This window comes from Zingiber officinale, chromosome 3A, assembly GCF_018446385.1.
Source record: "Zingiber officinale cultivar Zhangliang chromosome 3A, Zo_v1.1, whole genome shotgun sequence".
Lineage (NCBI taxonomy): Eukaryota > Viridiplantae > Streptophyta > Magnoliopsida > Zingiberales > Zingiberaceae > Zingiber > Zingiber officinale.
This window is the reverse complement of record NC_055990.1, coordinates 62,017,095-62,039,554: the sequence shown is the minus strand read 5'-3', so window position 1 is coordinate 62,039,554 and position 22,460 is coordinate 62,017,095. Positions and strand designations below refer to the sequence as shown.

Genomic DNA, 22,460 nt, shown 5'->3' with positions numbered 1-22,460 from the left:
ACTCATATGCTAATCAACTAATATTAATCAAAACAATCTATGGTAACGGCGCCAAAAATTTGATTTGTTGTCGCAAGTGCATGATTATATCATCAATTAAAAAAAAGATATCAATCCATATGGACTATTGATTAAGCACTAGTTGGTTTTATATGGTGAATTATCTAGACGATATCGGAAGGTTGGTTGCAAGCTTCAGAACTAAGGTTGAGAGAGAAAGGGAAGGAAAGAGAGAGAGTAAAGAGAATAAGAGAGAGAGAGAGAGAGTGGTCAAGGGAGAAGAGTTAGTTGGGGGGATGATTCTAGGCTTTTGGTTTCACTATGATGCTAGTTAATATCTCTATGCATTTTTCATCTACCTGACTTCATGTTTACACTCGTGTAGTAATTCTAACTAAAGTCCAGCACAACCACATGCAGGTCACTCCATAAAGTTAACACCTATTCAAACGTCATTATGTAAAGAAGCAACTCTAGAAAATATGGTTAAAGGGATAGCCTAGGTCCCCCGGTCATTCAATCACTAGAGTTATCTATTATACTTCAAAATAGTTTATTAATGATATTAAGTAGAAGAGGTAACCTAGAATGTCTGGTTAAAAGAATACTCTCTGTCATAGGGCCCCTTGGTCATATAATCGCTAGATTAAAGAAGTTACTTCCTAACATTAATTTAGAGAAAACTCTTAAAACTCTAATTAGCCTCTCTAGTAAAGGATTGGTCCCTATATCAAGACCTCCAAAAAGTAGGGTAATATTGATGCCCTTTGTTACTGATTGAATGGGTATCCTTTGTCACTAAGGATCCTTCTGGTATCCAGTCCTATCAACCTTAACATTGAGGCAAATCTCTCACATCTACATGCATTCACCACATACACATTTTGTCAAATATGTACAAGAAACATACAAATAGAACAAGTCATAAATACTTCTTTGAATAAGGAAATAAGAAAATACATAGTTCATTCATCAACAACACATCATAATTACTCCCTTCATCCAACGAATCGGAGGTTTACTCCATGGAGAAGGAATAACAAACCAAAGATATTAATAATAGCATTCTTACAACCTACATACAATAAATGAGGAGAAGAAATGCTTAGTGATGCATTGTCGATGTCTTCGGAGTGTCTCCATGCTTCGGAGGTGGACAGATCAGTAAAGATGGAAGCTCTAGGATTTCTCCTAGAGGGTAAAACCCTTCTCAAAGGAAGGGGACGGATCCCCAAACTAAGGATAGGTCAAAAGGGGAGAAAATCCCTTTTTTATATGCATGGGGCACGACCCCCTACCCTTAGCGTGCACGGTTGGGCCATGTAGACAGTGAAAGGGGATGACTATCCGTTTCTGTGAATGGGAGGCACGACCCTACCATGCCACTCTTTGGAACAAGAACATGACTATGGCTAGTAGGCATGGCTATGTTGTGGCTGTCTCTAAGGGGGCATGACTGTTCCTCAGGGCTGTTAGTTAGAGCCCTAGAGCCAATCATATGATGATTGTTGTATGGACTCGATGTATCATATTCCTATATACTTATAAAGGTATTTCTTTATGGTTATTATACTTATTTATATTGGTGTCAAATAACTAAGTATAATAGTGTCCTTGAGTAGAAGGTTCTTATCTATATCAATCGATTGGTTGAATCGATAGTGAGATGATATAGAGAACACTACTATTAATCATTCCTAGTCAAGTATTCACATTCAGGGACAATGTTAATGCGATGAGACTATCATATAGGTCAACTCGATGACTTGATCTCATAAGTCATGGATATAGAGATATCAAGTTGATACATGGGTATGCATTGGAGAATGTATACTGAATGACCCGCCATGAGAAAGTATTATGGATCATTATATGAGTGTCATATACTTTCTCATGTAACTATTATTATGACTATCAGTCCTTGGACCTAAAGTCACCATGGTTCCCTACATAAGGAGTTGCATACTTTGGCTTCGTCAAACGTCACCCGTAACTGGGTGGACTATAAAGGTTATTACTGGGTATGTAACAAATTATGCGGAGGATGTGAGTGATGTAAATGGGATCTATCCCTCTTATATGACGGGAGTGACATCATGATTCTTGATAGAGTGAGACCACTAAGTGCATGACGATATCCAAATGAGGCAATATGAGATATTGAGCTCATTTGATTAGAGTGAGTCTACTTGGAGTTCAAGATATAGATTGATTAGAAGATGACACGGTCTATGCTTCAATTGATCGATCTAGATGTCAAGGATAGAAGGACATTGTCACATATTGTGAGAGTCACAATTAGTAGTCACAAAGGTTATGTTGGATCTCAACATTCTTGTAACTTGGGAAGCAATGATGTATTGCTAGATGTCGCTCATTGCTTATGTTTCTAAATAGGATTAGAAATATTGCTAACGTTACAAGAACCTATTGTGTCACACACAAAGAACAAGTGGATGGAGATTAGGTTCATATGATGAACCAATTGGCTTAGGTTCATGTGATGCACCAAAGATTGGATTAGGATTAATTCAAATTAGACTTATTGAGTTAGACTCAATTAGATTCAATTGTTGAACGAGTCTAATTTAAAGTTGATTCATTGAGTCAATTTATATTAATGAATTAAGAATCATTAAATTGAAATTGACTTGAATCAAAGGTTGGATTTAACTCAACAAGGAAGAGAAGTGGTAAATTTTGACTTGACCAAATGGGAAGTTGAAACATCAAGTTTGACTCATTCTACATGACATGACTAACCAATAGATCCTTGCCACATCATCTCCATATCATCAAGGGAGAGCAAGAGGCATGGAATGCCAAGAGCCAATGACCCTTGACATTCCATGTGTGGCCGGCCAAAAATGAATAAGAGATTCATTGGCATTGATTTGGGTGTGATGAATGTCTTCTTCCTCCTTAGCTCTTTCTTGTTCCCCATCTTCTCTTGGCTGAGAGTTTCAAGCAAGAAAGGTGAAGGTGAGTGAGTTTAATTTAAAGAAGAAAGGGTAAGTGAAAGTCACATAGAGGGCTTTAGAGAAGTGTATGAGATTTATTCTCTCTTCTTCTTTTCTCCTTTCTTCTTCCAATCCCATCCAAGAGCCCTTGGGAGTGCTAGCACACTTGTGGTGCTCTTTTCTCCATCTAGAGTGGTTTGAGAATCACTTCTTGTTCGTGTGGATACTACTAGAGGTGTGTACACTTGAACACACTTGAGATCCGAAGGACCTTGGACGAGCGGGATTTGCGAAGGGTTTCGCTTCAAAGGTATACTCCTTGTCATGTAGACCTAAAGTAGATCTAGAGTAGAAAACTATGTACATGAAATTTTTGTCTTCGCACGGATCCAGTGGCTAAGAACTTCGGGGTTTCCACAACGCAGAAAGTGATTTTTGTGACTCGAATGTTCCAACAGTGGTATCAGAGCCACGTGCGAAGCATGTACAAGTTTAAATTTTAATTTTATGAAAATATTTCAGATCTGTAAGTTTGCTATTTTTATAGATTTTGTGAGTATTTTGCTCGTAGAAGCGAAGCAACAAGTGCTTGGACACTTGTAGGCCTCGACTATCGAGAAAAACCTTCCGAAACGGCAAGGTCTCGCCCAAATTGTTTTGGGACGGCAGCTTAAGGTGCTGTTAGATCAAGATGGGACACTCGTGATATTCATTTCGCGAGAAGGGGTGCTGCCCCTAACCCCGCAAGGGGCATTGTCTCACGATCACGTCCGAAAAATCGCTAAACGGGACCGCCGAGAAGTTGTGACTCATAAAATCGATAAAATCAGTAGTAAAATTATAGAAATTTATATAAAATACATAATTTAGAATTATGTTGATTTTGTGATGGGCATGACCCAAAAACCCCAATATGATTGGTTAAAATGTATTGTAATTCATAATATGACCTGCGCGCCATTTTTGTGTGTTATGCGTGTTGTATATGTTATATGCAACCTGCGCGTCGTGCCTCTCTTTTATATTCTTGTTGTAAATAGATTTTAGACTCGAATGTAACTCAAGTTTCATATTTGTAATGTACAAAATGAAGCGGTGGAAGGTCCACTCAAGAAGGAGTTACGAGGAGGGTGATTTTAACACATGGTGGTTAAAGGGAGGCGCTTGAAGAAGTCGTTGACCCTAGGTTGACCGTCTGATCTTTTCATTGGCTTGAAAAGATCGTAGTAGGGCCATGACCTCATCACAAAATAATTAATTATCTATCATTGCTTGTGTATGTGATGCATGATAATGTAGGGTAATTAGTGTCTTGATGCATATAAGATACGAATCCACGATTAGATTAGATCTTAATCAAGTCAACTCGATATGCCTACCAAGTTTTGATACCCATCACTACCTCGATCATTTGTTCTTGTTGAATCTACCAAAGTAGAGCAACGTATATTATCTTGGTAGGGTGCGGAGGGACAACCTTGGTCCCGCCTATCAAAGCTTGGGTGAGTACAAACTCAATTAGATTGAGCATAACTAGTTAACTCAATTAGATCGGGTAAAACTATAGGCATTTTCCAATGGTTGGTCGATAGGATAAAAATCACATTTATACTAAATCTTGGGCGATTTAGCCAAAGCTAACTCAAGTTTTAATATAAATGAGATTTTTTTATCCTATAAACAATAGTTGCATAGAGATGTAATTGATAATTCGTTATCTACTGATCATACTAAGTCTTGGGCGATTTAGCCAAAGCTAACTCAAGTCATAGTATGATGTGAATCTTGTCCCACGAACATTATAGCGAATTGGTATAAATCTAGTAGTGTGGTTTGACCACATCCATGACTTGATTCTACAAAAGCTCTATAAAAAGAATCATTTAGTTAAAGGCCTAATTAAATGATAAATGGAATATGATATTTACTTTTTGCATTATTTTTGTTGTAGATTGTCATGTCGACAAACATGAACACTTTCTCTCTGCGTTCTGTCCTTGATAAGGACAAGCTCAATGGAGCTAATTTCCTGGACTGGTACAGGAGTCTGAGAATTGTTCTCACACAAGAAAGAAAACTGTACGTCCTGGAGCAGCCCATTCTGGAGGCACCTCCTGCCACTGCCACGCGAGCCGACTGAGATGCTTATAAGAAGCATCAAGATAATGCATTAGATGTGTCATGCCTCATGCTCGTGACCATGAACTCTGAGCTTCAGAAGCAACATAAGTTGATATCTGCTTATGATATGGTTGAACATCTTCGTCAACTATATCAAGGACAAGCGAGGCATGAGAGATTCGAGATCCCCAAGGCACTGTTTCAGTGCAAGATGCAAGATGGGACTCCCGTAGGTCCATATGTGCTCAAGATGATTGGGTACATAAAAAACCTACAGAGGTTGGGATTCCCACTTGGCCAAGAGCTGGCCACAGACTTGATCTTGCAATCCTTGCTAGAGAGCTACAGTCAATTTGTCATGAATTACAACATGAACGAAATTGACAAGTCACTGCCTGAGCTGCTAAGCATGTTGAGAACTGCTGAGCTCAACCTTAAAAAGGTAAAGCCCAACTCCATTTTGATGGTGCAAAAGCATAAAGGCAAGGGCAAGCCTAAAGGTAAGGGAAAGTCCCAAGCCAAGGGCAAAGGCAAGATAATGAAACCTAAAGGAGGAGTTGTTAAGAATGCTACCTGCTTCCACTGCGGTCAGACCGGGCACTGGAAGACGAACTGCAAAGTATATCTGGAAGATCTTAAGAAGAAGAGAAGTGAGACTTCTACTTCAGGTATATATATTATAGAAGTCAATCTATCTATTTCTGCATCATGGGTATTAGATACTGGATGTGTCTCTCACATTTGTACTATTGTGCAGGCGCTGAGAAATAGCAGGGCATTGACGAAGGGTGAGGTGGACCTACGAGTAGGCAATGGAGCATGGGTTGCTGCTGTTGCTATAGGAACTTACTATCTATCTCTTCCCTCTGGGCTTGTACTGAAATTAGATGAATGTTATTATGTGCTTGCTCTCACTAAGAACATCATTTCAGTTTCTTGTTTAGACAAGAAAGGATTTTCGTTTATAATAAAGAACAAATGTTGTTCTGTTTACTTAAATGATATCTTCTATTGTAGTGCACCTCTGATGAACGGACTCTATATTATAGACTTAGAGAACCCCATCTATAACATAAGTACCAAAAGGTTCAAGTCAAATGATATGAACCAAACCTATCTCTGACATTGTCGCTTAGGTCATATAAATGAGAAACACTTATCCCAACACTATAAAGATGGTTTGCTGGACTCATTTGATTTTAAATCATATGAGACATGCGAGTCATGCCTACTAGGCAAGATGACCAAGATTCCCTTTAGTGGACACAGCGAAAGAGCGACTGACTTGTTAGGACTTATACATAGTGATGTATGTGGCCCTTTCAATGTCACTGCCAGAGGTGGTTATAGGTACTTCATTACATTTACTGATGACTTCTGTAGATATGGTTAAGTGTATCTGATGACACATAAGTCACAATCCTTTGAAAAGTTCAAAAAATTCAAGAATAAAGTACAAAACCAGCTAGGTAAGAGTATTAAGATACTTTGATCAGATCGAGGTGGGGAATACCTTAGCCATGAGTTTCATGATTATCTAGTTGAGTGTGGGATTCTATCCCAACTCACTCTTCCTAGAACACCACAGTGGAATGGTGTGTCCGAAAGGCGTACCCTATTAGATATGGTACGGTCTATAATGAGTCATACAGATCTTCCTATATCTTTTTGGGGATATGCACTAGACACAGTAGTCTTCACACTTAATCGTGTTCCATCCAAGGCTGTGATAAAGACACCATAAGGATATGGACTGGGAGAAATACCCAGATGTATTTTATGAGGATTTGGGGTTGTGAGGCTTACATTCGACGTCAAGTCTCGGACAAACTGGGACCCAAATCTAATAAGTGCTATTTTATTCGATATCCCAAGGAAACGAAGGGATATTACTTCTACATTCCCAGTCAACACAAAGTGTTTGTGGCTAAGACTAGGGTATTTCTAGAAAGAGACTTTGTTTCTAGAAAAACTAGTGGGAGTACGTTCAATCTTGAAGAAGTTCAAGATATGGACCATAGCACTGAAACCTTGATGGAAGTTGAACTAGAACCATAAAGTGTTATGGATGATGAGATTGTTCCACAAGGAGTTGAGGAATAACAACCAGTTCAAGTAGACCTACCTCTTCACAGGTTTGATAGGGTACGTCGTTAGCTTGAGAGATACTCATTTCTCTTATCTGACAATGATGACGTTGTGCTCATTGAGAATGAGCCTATCTCCTATCAGGAAGTTGTGATGAGACCAGATTATGAGTCATGGCTAGAGGCCATGAGATCCGAGATGGAATCCATGTACACCAACTAAGTATGGACTTTGGTTGATCCACCTGAAGGTGTCAAACCCATTGGGTGTAAGTGGGTATTTAAGAGAAAGACCGACATGGATGGATTTATTACTTATAAGGGTCGCTTGGTAGCTAAAGGTTTCAAGCAAATTCATGGTATTGACAATGATGAAACTTTTTCTCTAGTAGCGATGTTTAAGTCCATTCGAATCATGCTTGCTATTGCAGCATACCACGATTATGAGATCTGGCAGATGGATGTCAAAACCACGTTTCTAAATGGAAACTTGCTCAAGGATGTGTACATGATACAACCTGAGGGTTTTGTAGATCCACAGCATACTGGCAGAGTATGCAAGCTGCATAAGTCCATTTATGGACTAAAACAAGCTTCTCGGAGCTGGAATCTTTGATTCGATGATGCAATCAAACAATTTGGTTTCATCAAGAATGAAGATGAACCCTATGTCTACAAGAAGGTTGTTGGGAACATAGTTGCCTTCCTTGTATTGTATGTGGATGACATACTACTCATTGGAAATGGCATCCCTTTGCTGCAGTCTGTAAAGAATTGGCTGGGGAATTGTTTCTCAATGAAGGACTTAGGTGAAGCAACCTGTATTCTAGGCATAAAGATCTATAGAGATAGATCTAAGAGATTGCTTGGCCTAAGTCAAAGTACATATATTGACACGGTATTACTATGGTTTGCCATGCAGAATTCCAAGAATGGATTTCTGCCGATGTTACATGGTGTGAGTCTTTCGAAGACACAAAGTCCCTCTTCTAGGGAGGAGAGAGACTGCATGGATAAGATCCCTTATGCTTTAGCTATATGATCTATCATGTACGCCATGCTATGTACTCGTCCTGATGTTTTGTATGCTTTGAGCATGACGAGCAGATACCAGTCAGATCCAGGTGAACGTCATTGGATAGCGGTCAAGAATATTCTTAAGTACCTAAGAAGGACTAAAGAATATTGCTTGATATTTGGAGGCGATAACGAGCTAGCTGTAAAAGGGTTACAGTGATGCCATCTTCCAAACTGACCAAGATGATTATAGATCACAGTCTGGGTTCGTGTTTTTTTTTGAATGGTGGTGCTGCGAGTACCAACAGAGGCTAACGTTACTGATCCCTTGACCAAGGCTTTGGCACAGAGAAAGCATGATGGTCACACTAGGTCATTGGGTGTTAGATCCTACACTGATTGGCACTAGTACTAGTGGGAGATTGTTAGTTAGAGCCCTATAGCCAATCAAATGATGATTGTTGTATGGACTCGATGTATCATATTCCTATATACTTATAAAGACATTTCTTTATGGTTATTATACTTACTTGTATTGGTGCCAAATAACTAAGTATAATAGCGTCCTTGAGTAGAAGGTTCTTATCTATATCAATCGGTTGGTTAAATCGATAGTGAGATGATATAGAGAACACTACTCTTGATCATTCCTAGTCAAGTGTTAACAGTCAGGGACAATGTTAATGCGTTGAGACTAGCATGTAGGTCAACTCGATGACTTGATCTCACAAGTCATGGATATAGAGATATCAAGTTGACACATGGGTATGCATTGGAGAATGTATACTGAATGACCCGCCATGAGAAAGTATCATGGATCGTTATATGAGTGTCATATACTTTCTCATGTGATTATTAGTATGACTATCAGTCCTTGGACCTGAAGTCACCATGGTTCCCTACATAAGGAGTTGCATACTTTGGCTTCGTCAAACGTCACCTGTAACTGGGTGGACTATAAAGGCGATTACTAGGTATGTAACAAATTATGCAGAGGGATGTGAGTGATGTAGATGAGATCTATCCCTCTTATATGACGGGAGTGACATCATGATTCTTGATAGAGTGAGACCACTAAGTGCATGACGATACCCAAATGAGTCAATATGAGATATTGAGCTCATTTGATTGGAGTGAGTCTACTTGGAGTTCAAGATATAGATTGATTAGAGGATGACGCGGTCTATGCTTCAATTGATTGATCTAGATGTCAAGGATAGAAGAACATTGTCACATATTGTGAGAGTCACAATTAGTAGTCACAAAGGTTATGTTGGATCTCAACATTCTTGCAACTTGGGTAGCAATGATGTATTGCTAGATGTCGCGCATTGCTTATATTTCTAAATAGGATTAGAAACATTGCCAACGTTACAAGAACCTATTGTGTCACACACAAAGAACAAGTGGATGGAGATTAGGTTCATATGATGAACCAATTGGATTAGGTTAATGTGATGCACCAAAGATTGGATTAGGATTAATTCAAATTAGACTTATTGAGTTAGACTCAATTAGATTCAATTGTTGAATGAGTCTAATTTAAAGTTGATTCATTGAGTCAATTTATATTAATGAATTAAGAATCATTAAATTGAAATTGACTTGAATCAAAGGTTAGATTTAACTCAACAAGGAAGAGAAGTGGTAAATTTTGACTTGACCAAATGGGAAGTTGAAACATCAAGTTTGACTTGACCAAATGCCACTTGATGAAGGTTGACTCATTCTACATGACATGACTAACCAATACATCCTTGCCACATCATCTCCACATCATCAAGGGAGAGCAAGAGGCATGGAATGCCAAGAGCCAATGACCCTTGGTATTCCATGTGTGGTCGACCAAAATGAATAAGAGATTCATTGGCATTGATTTGGGTGTGATGAATGTCTTCTTCCTCCTTAGCTCTTTCTTGTTCCCCATCTTCTCTTGGCCGAGAGTTCCAAGCAAGAAAGGTGAAGGTGAGTGAGTTTAATTCAAAGAAGAAAGGGTAAGTGAAAGTTACATAGAGGGCTTTAGAGAAGTGTATGAGATTTATTCTCTCTTCTTCTTTTCTCCTTTCTTCTTCCAATCCCATTCGAGAGCCCTTGAGAGTGCTAGCATACTTGTGGTGCTCTTTTCTCCATCAAGAGTGGTTTGAGAATCACTTCTTGTTCGTGTGGATACTACTAGAGGTGTGTACACTTGAACACACTTGAGATCCGAAGGACCTTGGACGAGCGGGATTTGCGAAGGGCTTTGCTTCAAAGGTATACTCCTTATCATGTAGATATAAAGTAGATCTAGAGTAGAAAACTATGTAAATGTAATTTTTGTCTTCTTATGGATCAAGTGGCTAAGAACTTCGGGGTTTCCGCAACGCAAAAAGCGGTTTTTACGGTTCAAAAGTTCCAACAAGGGCACAGTAGGGTCGTCTATTTAGCTTGGAGGAGAGGTATGGTCGGGCCATGTGGATGCCTAAGAGTTAGGCTTGGCCATGCCTTTTGGCATGACCCTAGTTGCTGATTTTCTCCTACACCCTACTCGTTCCATTTCTGCTCCATTTTCACTAAAAATTACATCCTATCAATCAAAACAAGTAAAGGGCATATCTCTAAACAAATAAATAGAAGTATGACATAATAATAGAATAGAATGCGATAAATATAAATTATATTCATGAAATATAAGTAGATGTGCATCAAACAATACCTAAAAACATATATAGTCTATGCACATCATATCTCCTGATTTAAACTTTTACTTATCCTCAAGCAAAAATTACAATCTAATCTCATGTGGTTAAATAGTGCATCATAATATCTAGCAAATTAGTATAATCCTATCCAATGATTTCATTAGTAAGCAAGATACAAAAGTTGTTTGAGCACATCCTAAGTAATAGTTCTCCATGCTTTATGTAATAGTGGCATAAAATTTTCAAGTTTCAAGCTCCAAGCCTAGTCAAATCATCATTTAACCATGCTCCTTATGCTTCTGGCGATAGACATGCTTACCTGCCACACACAAGGTTCCTCCCTCTCATACTACACAAGGTCTCAAAGGATTACTTAGAATCAAGAGAAATATAATATTTATTTTCCCCCTAATCTAACTCAGTCTCAAAGGGATAAATTATTAGTTTCCACTCACGATAATTATTTTCTATTCCTTATTTTAAATAAATTTTTTGGTGCTTTAAAGGTAAAGCACTAACACAAATACAAATGTAGGGATTTTAATTTTTTAAAGTAAGTTGTCATGATTCAAGATCATCCAATAACTAAAATGTAATTGAGAGGTCACCTTAGAAACACATATACTAATATAGTTCTATGAATCATGACTATTTGTAGAGTTATCTACCATCAAAATTATGAAAAGTGTTTAGAGATCGTAAAACAAGGCCAATACTTAAACTCTTACAATTAAAATATTTTTTATATTATGCTATCATGGATAGAAAAAGATAGATCACTAAACATACTAGCACCGTAAGTCACAAAAAGAACCACATGAATTCTAATATAAGTGTGTTAGTATTTTTTTTAACAAGGAATAAACAATTATGATGTGATGTCCGATGCAACTAGAAAAATTTTATTATACAAAATGAAATATGGAAAAAAAACTAATCTAAACCCAATAAATCCCCCTAGACTTAAATCTTTTATTGTCCCAATGAAACTAGAAATGTAATATGGAGGTTTGAAAGTTAGAGAAGTTACCAAGTGATTAGTTCCAAATAGATGAGACATTCATGTGCTTGAAAAATACTCCTCTATTTGATGTTCATATCCTCTAAAACTTTGAATTCTACAAAAAAAAAAAAAATTATACAAGAAAAATTATGTAGAGGAATTTGGGTTATTATGAAGAAAGAAACTAAAAGCTTAAATGAAAAATAAAAATGAACTTGAGTTACCTCCCAAGAATTACTTGTTTTAGGCTATTAGCTCAACCCCTTATTTAGTTCATCTAAATCGCGCTCTTGCTATACTAAGATACCTCCATACTTTCCTATGAATGACCTAAAATGTGGAGGTAGCTTTCATCATGGGAATCATATCACGAGGAATCACTCCCTCCTCCTTCTCCTCCTTTGAGATTCTCTCTAGAGGTTGGAGAAGGTGTAGTTGAAGTATCGAGGCTAAGAGCATAATTACTACAGTTGATGTTGAGGCCTTATTAATAAAAAGTGGAGCGTAATTACTACATTGGAAAAAGTGGGAGTGTCCAGCTCTAGGGTCTCCAGCTATCCATCACTTCCCACTCGGAGGGTTGCACACTAATATCAACATTTGCCTCATCTATAATCCCTTCATCAATCATGCATGTATTATCAAGATTTGTAATAAAAACAAGAACAAAGTTGGTTGAACATGCATCAAAAGTCCTATCAATCTCTAGAGTATCATCCATTATATTATCGCCATGCAAATTAATAGAGGAATCTTGTAGAGCCATTGAATCATAAGCAAGATCGCTATTAACTTTACCATCCATCCCCTCCAAAATATCATTCAACTGAAAATCCAAATTTGTACTTGATGCATCAACCTACTATAGGGAATGGAGAAATAAGATCCTTCATTGCACCATGAACTCTTCTAATTTTTGAAATGTGGTTTTCTTTTAACTAAGAACTAGAGTTTCAATATCTTGGGAGTCCTCGCAATTAGTTAGCTCATCTAGTTGCGATTGATGTTATCCATTAATGATGAATCCTCCTAAAATTCTAATGAACTCTGATTTACTTGACAAATATGCTCAACACTTTCCACACAGTTATAGTTAAAATTTTGATAGTCTATCCAATCTTAATTGTAGTGTTGAGGTGGGTCAGGGATATGCTACTGTGATAGTAACTGCTCATTCTGCTCAAAAGTGTGTTGGGGTAGAAAGTTTTGAGTTTGATGATCTCCCCAATTATAACTATTAGTACCCAAAACTTGATTATACATGTTTTGATATTCAGGTTGAATAGATTCTAAAGTACCTTGGGAGAGCTAGTAGAATTTTGAAAGAAGTGACATAAAGAAGCTGGATGGGATGAGCTACTACAAACTTTCCAGATGTCATTAGTCTGTTCAGTGGAAGGGTTGGCATCTTTTTGGAGGAGGTGGCATATGGCAGTTGGGTGGGTTAGGCTACCACAAACCCTGTAGATCATAATTTTCATAGTATCCAAATTATAAGTTGCATTAAAACCTATAGGTTTCCAAGAATATGTATCCATGTCCAAAGAAAATTTGTGATCTCACATGAAATAATAACAGAGAGTAGTCATAAAAGTACACATGGATATAGAAGATATAGGACCATCAAGGCACCCAACCTTTTTTTTATTGATTAAAAAAATAAATACAGAATTTAAAAGTAATAAGAAAAATGTCTAGAGTAACTTATATACTAATCAACTAATATTAATTGAAATAGTCCCCGATAACGACACCAAAACTTGATGTGTTGTAGTAAGTGCATGGCTATATCATCAAGTAAAAAAAAGATATCAATCCATAGGAATAGTTGATTAAGTACTACTTGGTTTCACACGGTAAATTATCTAGACTATTGGAAGGTTGGCTGCAAGCTTGAGAACTAAGGTTGAGAGAGGGAGGTAAGGAAATAGAGAGTAAAGAGAATAAGAGAGAGAGAGAGAGGAAGAAGAGTTGGTTGGGGGGAAGGATTCTAGAATTTTGGCTTTTCTATGATGGTAGTTAGTGTCCCTGTGAATTTTTCATCTACCTAACTCCATTCTTACACTTGTGTAGTGATTCTAACTAAAGTCTACCACAACCCTATGCTAGTCGCACCACAGAGTTAACACTAGTTCTAATGCTAATAAGTAAAGAAGTCATTCTAGAAAGTTCGGTTAAAGGAATACCCTAGGTCCCTCGGTCATATAATTGCTAGAGTTATCTAATGTACTTCCTAATAGTAGATTAATTATATTAAATAGAAGAGGTAACTTAGAACATCTAGTTAAATGGATATCATATGTCATAGGGCCCCCTGATTATACAATCGCTAGATTACATAAGTCATTTCCTAACATTAATTTGGCAATAATTCTAAACACTCTAATTACCCTCTCTAGTAAAGGATTGGTGTCTATATCATGGCCTCTAGAAAGTGGGGTAATATCTATGCCCTTTGTCACTAAAGGTACAATATGTCTAATTGAATAGGTATCTTTTGTTATTAAGAATCCCCTGAGTATCCAATCCAGTCAACCTTAATATAGAGATAAATCCCTCACATCTACATATATTCATGACATACACATTTCGTCAAATATGTACATGGCACAATATAAATAGAATAAGTCATAAACACTTCATTAAATAAGGATATAAGCAAATACATAGTCCATACATCAATAACACATCATAATTACTCCCCACATCCTAAGAATCGGAGGTCTACTACATAGATAAGGAATAACAAACCCAAGACATGAATAATAACATCCTTACAACGTAGATACAAGAAATGAGGAGAAGAAATGCTTAGCGATGCGTTGTCAATGTCTTCAGAATATCTCCTTGCTCCAGAGGTGGATAGTTCGACGAAGATGAAAGCTTTAGAGTTTCCCCTAGAGGAAGGGGTTAAGCCCTAAACTAAGGATAGGTTAAAAGTAGAGAAAATCCCCTTTTATAGGTAGGGGCACGACCCCTTGCCCTTAGTGCGTACAACAGTGCCATATGGCATGGCTGAGCCGTGCAGACAGTGTAAGGGGATGGCGCAACCATTCTTGTGAGGCACAGTCAAGCTGTGCCCCTTTTTGTGTGTGGGAGGCACGGTCGTGCCTCTTGGCATAACTTTATCATGCTACTCTATGGAACAAGGGCACGACCGTGCCGGGTAGGCATGACTCTGCCATGGCTGTCTCTACAGGGGGCACGACTATGCCTTAGGGCACGGCTAGGCCGTGTGTTTGGGTAGGAAGAGTGTCATGACCATGCCTTGGGGCACGATTAGACCATGTGGACGCTTGAGAGTTTGGGATGGTCTTGCCTTTTGGCACGACCCCAAGTGCTGATTTACTCCGGCACCCTATTCATTCTATTTCTGCTCCATTTTTACTCTAAATTATGTCTTGTCAATCAAAATAAGCAAAGAGAATATCTTCGAACAAAAAATGAAAGTAACATATAGTAATGGAATATGGGACTAATCCGGTGGTAAGGTGGGGCTCGCATGGGAGAAGGTCATGACCACGTGGAAGGTCAGGATCAAGGCAGTCAACATTCTTGGATCATCGTCTGACAGGACGTCCTACTCATCTGGTCGGATCAAGGAATTGTCGGACCAACATCACTACGGCTCGGCCAGGCACCGAGCTTCCGACACTCAAAGAAGTCCATCACCGAAGTGTTGTCGAGTGGCAGTCCTGCTCGAACTCTCACTAGGTAAACGTAGAGACACGTCTCCCCCGTTCGGCAACAGGGCTTAAATCAGGTGAATAGCGGCTGAGCGGTCTTCCCGCCCGACCCTAGAGACGGGACGGTCAGCCGAGTGGCTCTTCCACTCGACCCCCAAGAAGAGTAGCCATCTGACGGGCATGGATCGGTTGAGTGGCTCTCCCACTCGACGCTCTCCCGTTCGGACCAGTAACAAACAAAGAGAGCAGCTGGGAATATCTTCCTAGGAACCAATGTCGCCGACAGGCGGGATGGATGGCGGCATGGTCAGACAGAGAATCGTACGGTGGAATCTTCCAATGTAACGTCAGGGATATGCTCGGACTATTAAAGTATGGCGTTAGACATGCTTTTCTGACACGCCCTTTCAAGGTATTGATGTGCGTAGATCTTATGATCATTTATACATGTTTTGACGCACATTCACTTACTTTATTCACGTATATTCTGTGCATATTCACCTCTCTTAGCATATATTCAGCATAAATACTCTTTTGTTCAGAGATCTGCTCTTTTTTTTTATTTTGATAGGGACAACTTTCGAAGCAAAAACAACGATTGTTGACGCACTAGAACGAGGCAAAGAACATAGTCGTGCAACCTTACAAGACCGTGTGGCCAATCAAAGGAAGAACGAGGCACGATCGTGAAACTCTTGCATGGTTGTGCGGCCAAACAGAGGTGGATAATTGCATAGCAGTGCAAACCTGCATGGCCGTGCCCCCCCCCCCCCCCACGACCAGCATCCAAGCAATCCACGACCGTGCAATCCTACACGGTTTACCCCAAGAGCAGAGCCCCAGATCCACACGGGCGTGCCAATTGGCATGACCGTGCAACGCGCCCAGAGGCAGAAGAAGGCATGGTCATGCCACATATGCACGGCCGTGCCCCAGGAGCATAGCCCCAGATCCACATGCCGTGCCAATTGGCACGGTTGTGCAGCATGACCAGAGGCAGAAGAAGGCATGGTCGTGCCACCTCTGCACGGTCGTGCCATGGCGCCTGTGATCTAATCTATATAAGGGTCAAGAACCCTATTCAAGGGGCATCTTTGGTTCGGGACTTCGTTCCTCTCCTTAGGAAAGGGTTCTCCCCTTCGGGGGAAACCCTAGAGCTTCATCTACCGCCATCTCTTGACGTTTCGTCCATCTCCAGAGTAATGAGGCATCCCCAAGATATCGGAAACCTTGGCAAGCATCTCTTCTTCCCCTTCTTCTCACATCAAGGGTTGTAAGTATGCTTTAATTTATGTTTGGGGGTTGTTCTTTCATCACAATGGAGTAGATAAACTCTTCTAGGATTAGGAAATATTTGTAATGTGATGGAGATGTAGAACTATGTAGATTCGCTATATTTCTATTCAATGACTTGTTAATGCCTTGTTCATGATGAATTGTGTGTGTGGCATATTCATATTTCTTTGCATGCTTTGTTGATTGATGTGGAGGATTGTTAATCACGCAAAAGGGATGCCCTAGAGCATATTGACCAAGGTGCCCTAGTAATAGGGGTAACCCTTTTCAGACATCTAAGACGTTCCCTTAAAAGGGGAAGCAAACCCTTAGGAATTGCTGCTCTCGTAGAAAGAGTGCTCTAGATCGTATACCCTAGGGGCCCTAGTGACAAGGGTAACCCGTTCACGGACATCAAGGACATTCTCTTGAAAGGAGACGCAATTCCTCCATAAGGAAGTAGGAAATCGTACCAAATCTTTACCTTTATCCTTATTGTTATTTACTAGACATGTATTCCTGTGATCTACCAAGGTGCCCTCATGAAAGGGGTTAACCGTTACAAGATTTTATAGGAATCGTCTATATTCGATACTTAGGGATATTGACCAATTTAACTTCCTGCAAGAGCATGGACATAGAGGGTAGAAACTAAGCAATCTATGTAATACCTCCTAGTATTATAAAGAAATCGAAATCCTAGAATCCATCTCCCAAAGCTCATTCCCTCCAAGATCAATTCTCTCTCTCTCTCCTCTCTCTTCGACTCAACCTTCTTTCCCTCTCTTTAATCACACTCGTTAGTTCATAAGCGTCAAAGCCAACTTTCGACCGTCTAGATAACTTACTTTGTGATATCTCTAGTGCTTTATCAGCAGTCCCTATATTTCGACAATCTTATATATTACTGACGATGAATCCGTGCACTTGCAGAATCGTAACAAGTTTTTAGCGCCATTGCCGGGGACAGTTTGCATTAACATCAGTAGATTGGCAATTTAGTGTATCTAGACTTGTGAATAATTTTTGCTTTTCCATTTTTCATAATTCAAAAAAAAAATTACATTTTCTTTCTTGTCTTTAAATTCTACATTTATTGTTTTTATCAATTTAAATTTTGCATTTTGTTTCTTGTTTGTTTTTCATATAGCATTTTATTTTTTATTTTAATTCTTTATTTTTGTTTTTAGTCAAATTTTTTTTCTTGAGCACTAACATGTCAAGCAGGCCCTTAAGAGATTTCTCAACACCTATTTCTACAAGATTTATGCCTCCCATTGTGCAGCCTCATATTGAAGCAGAAAATTTTTAACTATACCCAGAGTTAATTTTCATGATACAAGGTTACAAATTTGGAGGAGAAGTATCAGAAAATCCTTATCTACACCTTAAGACATTTCTAGAGCTTTAGTGTATGGTGAATTGTGAAGGAGTGTCAGCAAATGCAGTTCCGTTGATGTCATTTCCTTTTAGTATCAAGGATAAAGAAAGGATTTGGTTATATTCTCTCCATCCTCAAAGCATCACAAGTTGGGAACAATTGGAGAAGCAATTTCTGAATCATTTTTTCCCTCCGAGTAGAACAATTTATATGAGGAATTGTATTACAAATTTTGCTCAGGCATATGGAGAATCATTATTTGAAGTATGGGACAGATTCAAGGGTCTACAAAGATAGTGCCCTCATATAAGTGTTTGTTAGATTCATCAGCTAGAGGTTCTTTTATGGATAAGAGTGTAGACGAAGCATATATGTTAATTGATCAAGTCGCATTGAACCTCCATGAATAGTCGAACAAAAGTTGGATGGAATCTCCCTAAAAAATTCAAGAAGTCCAAGCCATAAATGTAAGAGAGCCTGTCAAACTGTAACACCCACAAAACTATAAGATAAGTATATGGGTATTATTTGCTTTAGAGCATAAGAGTAAGAAGAATCAAAAGAAAAAGAAATAAGAAAAATAAAAAGAAGAGGTGAAGGTTTGAACCTTGAACCTCTCACAAAGGATAGAAATAAAATTATGTATGATAACCACTAGGATAATGAATAACATATGAATGGAAAATGATGGGAATTGTAGTTAAAAGTGAAGATATAATTAAGTGAGGGAACAAGAGAAAATCAAGTAGCTTTCTTCCTCTTGTTTACCTCTTGGTAAAGAAAAGGAGTAAGCAAAAGACAAGTTGTCTTTTCTATTTTTTTCTCTATTTTCGTGGGCATTAAGAGAGTGAGGATGAGAAGAGTTAAGGGAGATGAATGAGGACATATTCTCATTAGAAAAGTATATACATGAATTAAGGAGAAAGGGAAGCAAAATTCATATTTGTTTCTTCCACCCACTTAGCATAAAAAGGAAAGAAAGAAAAGGATTTCATTTTCTTTCTTCTTCCTCACCATTGCTGAAACTAGAGCTCTTCTCCCTCATCACCACAAGCCGAGTTTAGGTCTTCTTCCTAAGAGAAAACTAAGATACAAGAAGGAGTCTTCAAGGTGTACGCTTCCAAGCAAGAGAAATAAAAAAGGAGTGCTAAAAGAAGAAGCTCTCTTCTTCCTCTTCACTAAGGGTACCATTTCCTTAAGGATTAACAAGTGAACACTAGGTAAGCTTCCCCTCACCTGTGGTACAATAGCTCATATGGTTTTCCATGAAGATAGGTTGCTAAAGAAAAACTAGGGTTGCTTTATGAAAATTTCGGCCAAGACAAAAGGAAGAGTCTAAGAAATTTTAAACTAGATATGCTTATTATTTTTCTTGTGACATGTATCTTATGTAGAAGGTTAATATAATGTTTCCATGCTAGAATGATTAATTAGAACTTAGATCCATGAACCTTAGACTCTCGGCCAAGCATGAACAAGAGGACTAGGTAAGCTAAAGACTCAAACTAAACATGCTCCCTTGTTCTTGTGTTATGTACCCTACGAAGATGGTGTTGTTAACTTTTTCTCTTACTTGTATGTTGATTGAAACTCCATTTTTCATGCTCATGAATATTCGGCCATGGAAGAACTAAAGGCCTAGGAGAGCTTTAAACCTAAAACTAAGCATGCTATGATTTTTCTTAAGACAAGATATGAAGCTAAAATGTTATGCCTTGATTTTTATGTTGGTTTGAAATTCTATTTGATACTTATGAAGATTCGGCCATGTTGTGATTTTAGGCCTAGGAAAGTTTAAACCAAGTCTAAGATGCTCATGACCTTCTTGATGAAATGATATGAAACTAGTTTGATGTTCTTATGGTTGCTTGATACCTAGAAATTTAGTTACATGTAACTTTCGGCCACACTAAGTTTTAGGGCTAGGATGCTTAGATTTTAAACTAAGTTTACTCATGATGTTTCTTGTAATAAATGCTATGAAATGTGTTGTGGTTTCTATGCTCTTATGCCACTAGAAACTTAGTTTTCATGCTCACATGTTTCGGCCACCATTGGTTTAAAGGCCTAGGGAAACTTAGAACCCAACTTGGATATGCTCATGATGTTTCTTTTGATAAATGCTATGAAATGTAGTTGTGGTTCCTATGCTTTTATGCCATTAGAAACCTAGTTTCTATGCTCACATGTTTCGGCCACCATTGGTTTAAAGGCCTAAGGAAACTTAGAACCCAACTTGGATATGCTCATGATGTTTCTTTTGATAAATGCTATGAAATGTAGTTGTGGTTCCTATGCTCTTATGCCATTAGAAACCTAGTTTCCATGCTCACATGTTTCGGCCACTATTGGTCTAAAGGCCTAGGAAAATGTAGAACCCAACTTAGATATGCTCATGATGTTTCTTGTGATAAATGCTATGAAATGTAGTTGTGGTTTCCATGCTCTTATGCCACTAGAAACCTAGTTTTCATGCTCACATGTTTCGGCCACTATTGGTCTAAAGGCCTAGGGAAATTTAAAACCCAACTTAGATATGCTCATGATGTTTCTTGTGATAAATGCTATGAAATGTAGTTGTGTTTTCCATGCTCTTATGCCACTAGAAACCTAGTTTCCATGTTTAATATGTTTCGGCCACCTTGAGTTAATGGGTTAGGAAGTTTGGAACTTGAACCAAATGTGCTTATGATGTTCCTCATGAAATGTGTAGGATATTGGCTTAAGTTTCAACACTTTCATGCTACATGTAACCTAGAATAAGGCTTGCTAGGGTTCGGCCATGATAAGGATAGAAGCTTATGGAACTTAAAACCCAAATTAAACATGCTCAAGTTGTCCCTTATGAAATATGATGTGATATGAATTTAGGGCTTTCATGTTTGCAAGTTGCTTAGAACTTGATTGCTCTTCATGAATGTTTCGGCCGTGAAAGAAATAGAAACCTAGGAGGGCTTAAAAATTTAGGTTAACATGCTTATGATCTTTCTTATGATAGGATGTGAAGTTATCATGAGATTCTTATGTTTGTATGTTGTCTAGAGTTCATGTCCCTACTCTTGACTTTCGGCCATAAAAGGTTTAGTGACCTAGATGTGCCTCACATGCTATGCTATGAATTAAGAGATGTTATTTAAATGATTCCATGTATGATTATGTCTTTCTATGATGAGTGATATGTTCATTATGTATGCTTATGACCCATGCATGTGCTATGTGCCCAATTATGCATGCTTTATGATATGATAAATGACATGTCCATTATGTACGTTTATGATCCATGCATGTGCTGTGTGCCCAAATATGCATGCCTTATGATGTGATAAATGACATGTTCATTACGTATGCTTATGATCCATGCATGTGTGTGTGCCCAAATATGCATGTTTTATGATATGTTAAGAAATATGTTATGCATGAAGTGATAAGAACTATGATATGTATGACATGCTACTTTACTTTATGTATGGCTTGTACCAAGGGTGGGCTCCATAAGCGCCCCGGGGTCGATGGACTAAGAAACGAGTCTCGTTAGGGATGGGCTCCTAAGTGCCCCTAGGTCGATGGACTAAGAAACGGGCCTAGTATGTATGCCTTGTAGGGTTCAAGACTTGCTACCTTGGACCTACATAGGACGTGTGCATTTATGTATGTGGTACAAGCCGGGGCCCTAATCATGTTGAGATTATGTTTAAGTATGTATATTATAAGTTTCAAAAGACATGTTGCATATGTTTCATGATACATGTTTAGGAATTCACTTTGCATATACTTTATGATTATGCCATGATATTTATGATGATGTTATGCTATGTCAGGATTCATTTGATGTTCATGATAGAATATGCCATGATACTTTATGATGATTATGTTACGATATGCCATGATATGCTGCTTGATATGATAAATTGTTTCCATGCATTTTGACTTGTGATTTTGATATGCTATACGGTGTTTGTGAGTAGGAAAGGAACTTACTGAGCCATGAGTGCTCACAGCTTACTTTCTTGTACCACAGATAAAGGCAAGGAATGGATGTACTAGGGGAGCAGCAAGAGGGGCGAGAAAGATGTGTGTGGTAGTGGCTTGGCGAAAGGGAAAGACCTGCTTTTGTTAATAAAGAAATATGTCATGTTTATGTTATTTCATTTTGACTCCATGACATTAATCATGTGTTTGGGTATTATGACTCAAAAATCATGTTAAGTATGCTATGTGGTTTTTTTATATGTCCATAGTGATTTTAAAG

General features: G+C 38.3%; 1 non-coding gene across 1 annotated transcript; it reads right to left on the bottom strand.

The window, feature by feature from the left end:
- Window positions 1-18,418: 18,418 nt before the first annotated feature.
- On the bottom strand, window positions 18,419-18,520 carry LOC122054402. The gene has a single exon (XR_006132718.1). It is a non-coding gene; the product is annotated as a small nucleolar RNA R71 (small nucleolar RNA).
- Window positions 18,521-22,460: the final 3,940 nt, after the last annotated feature.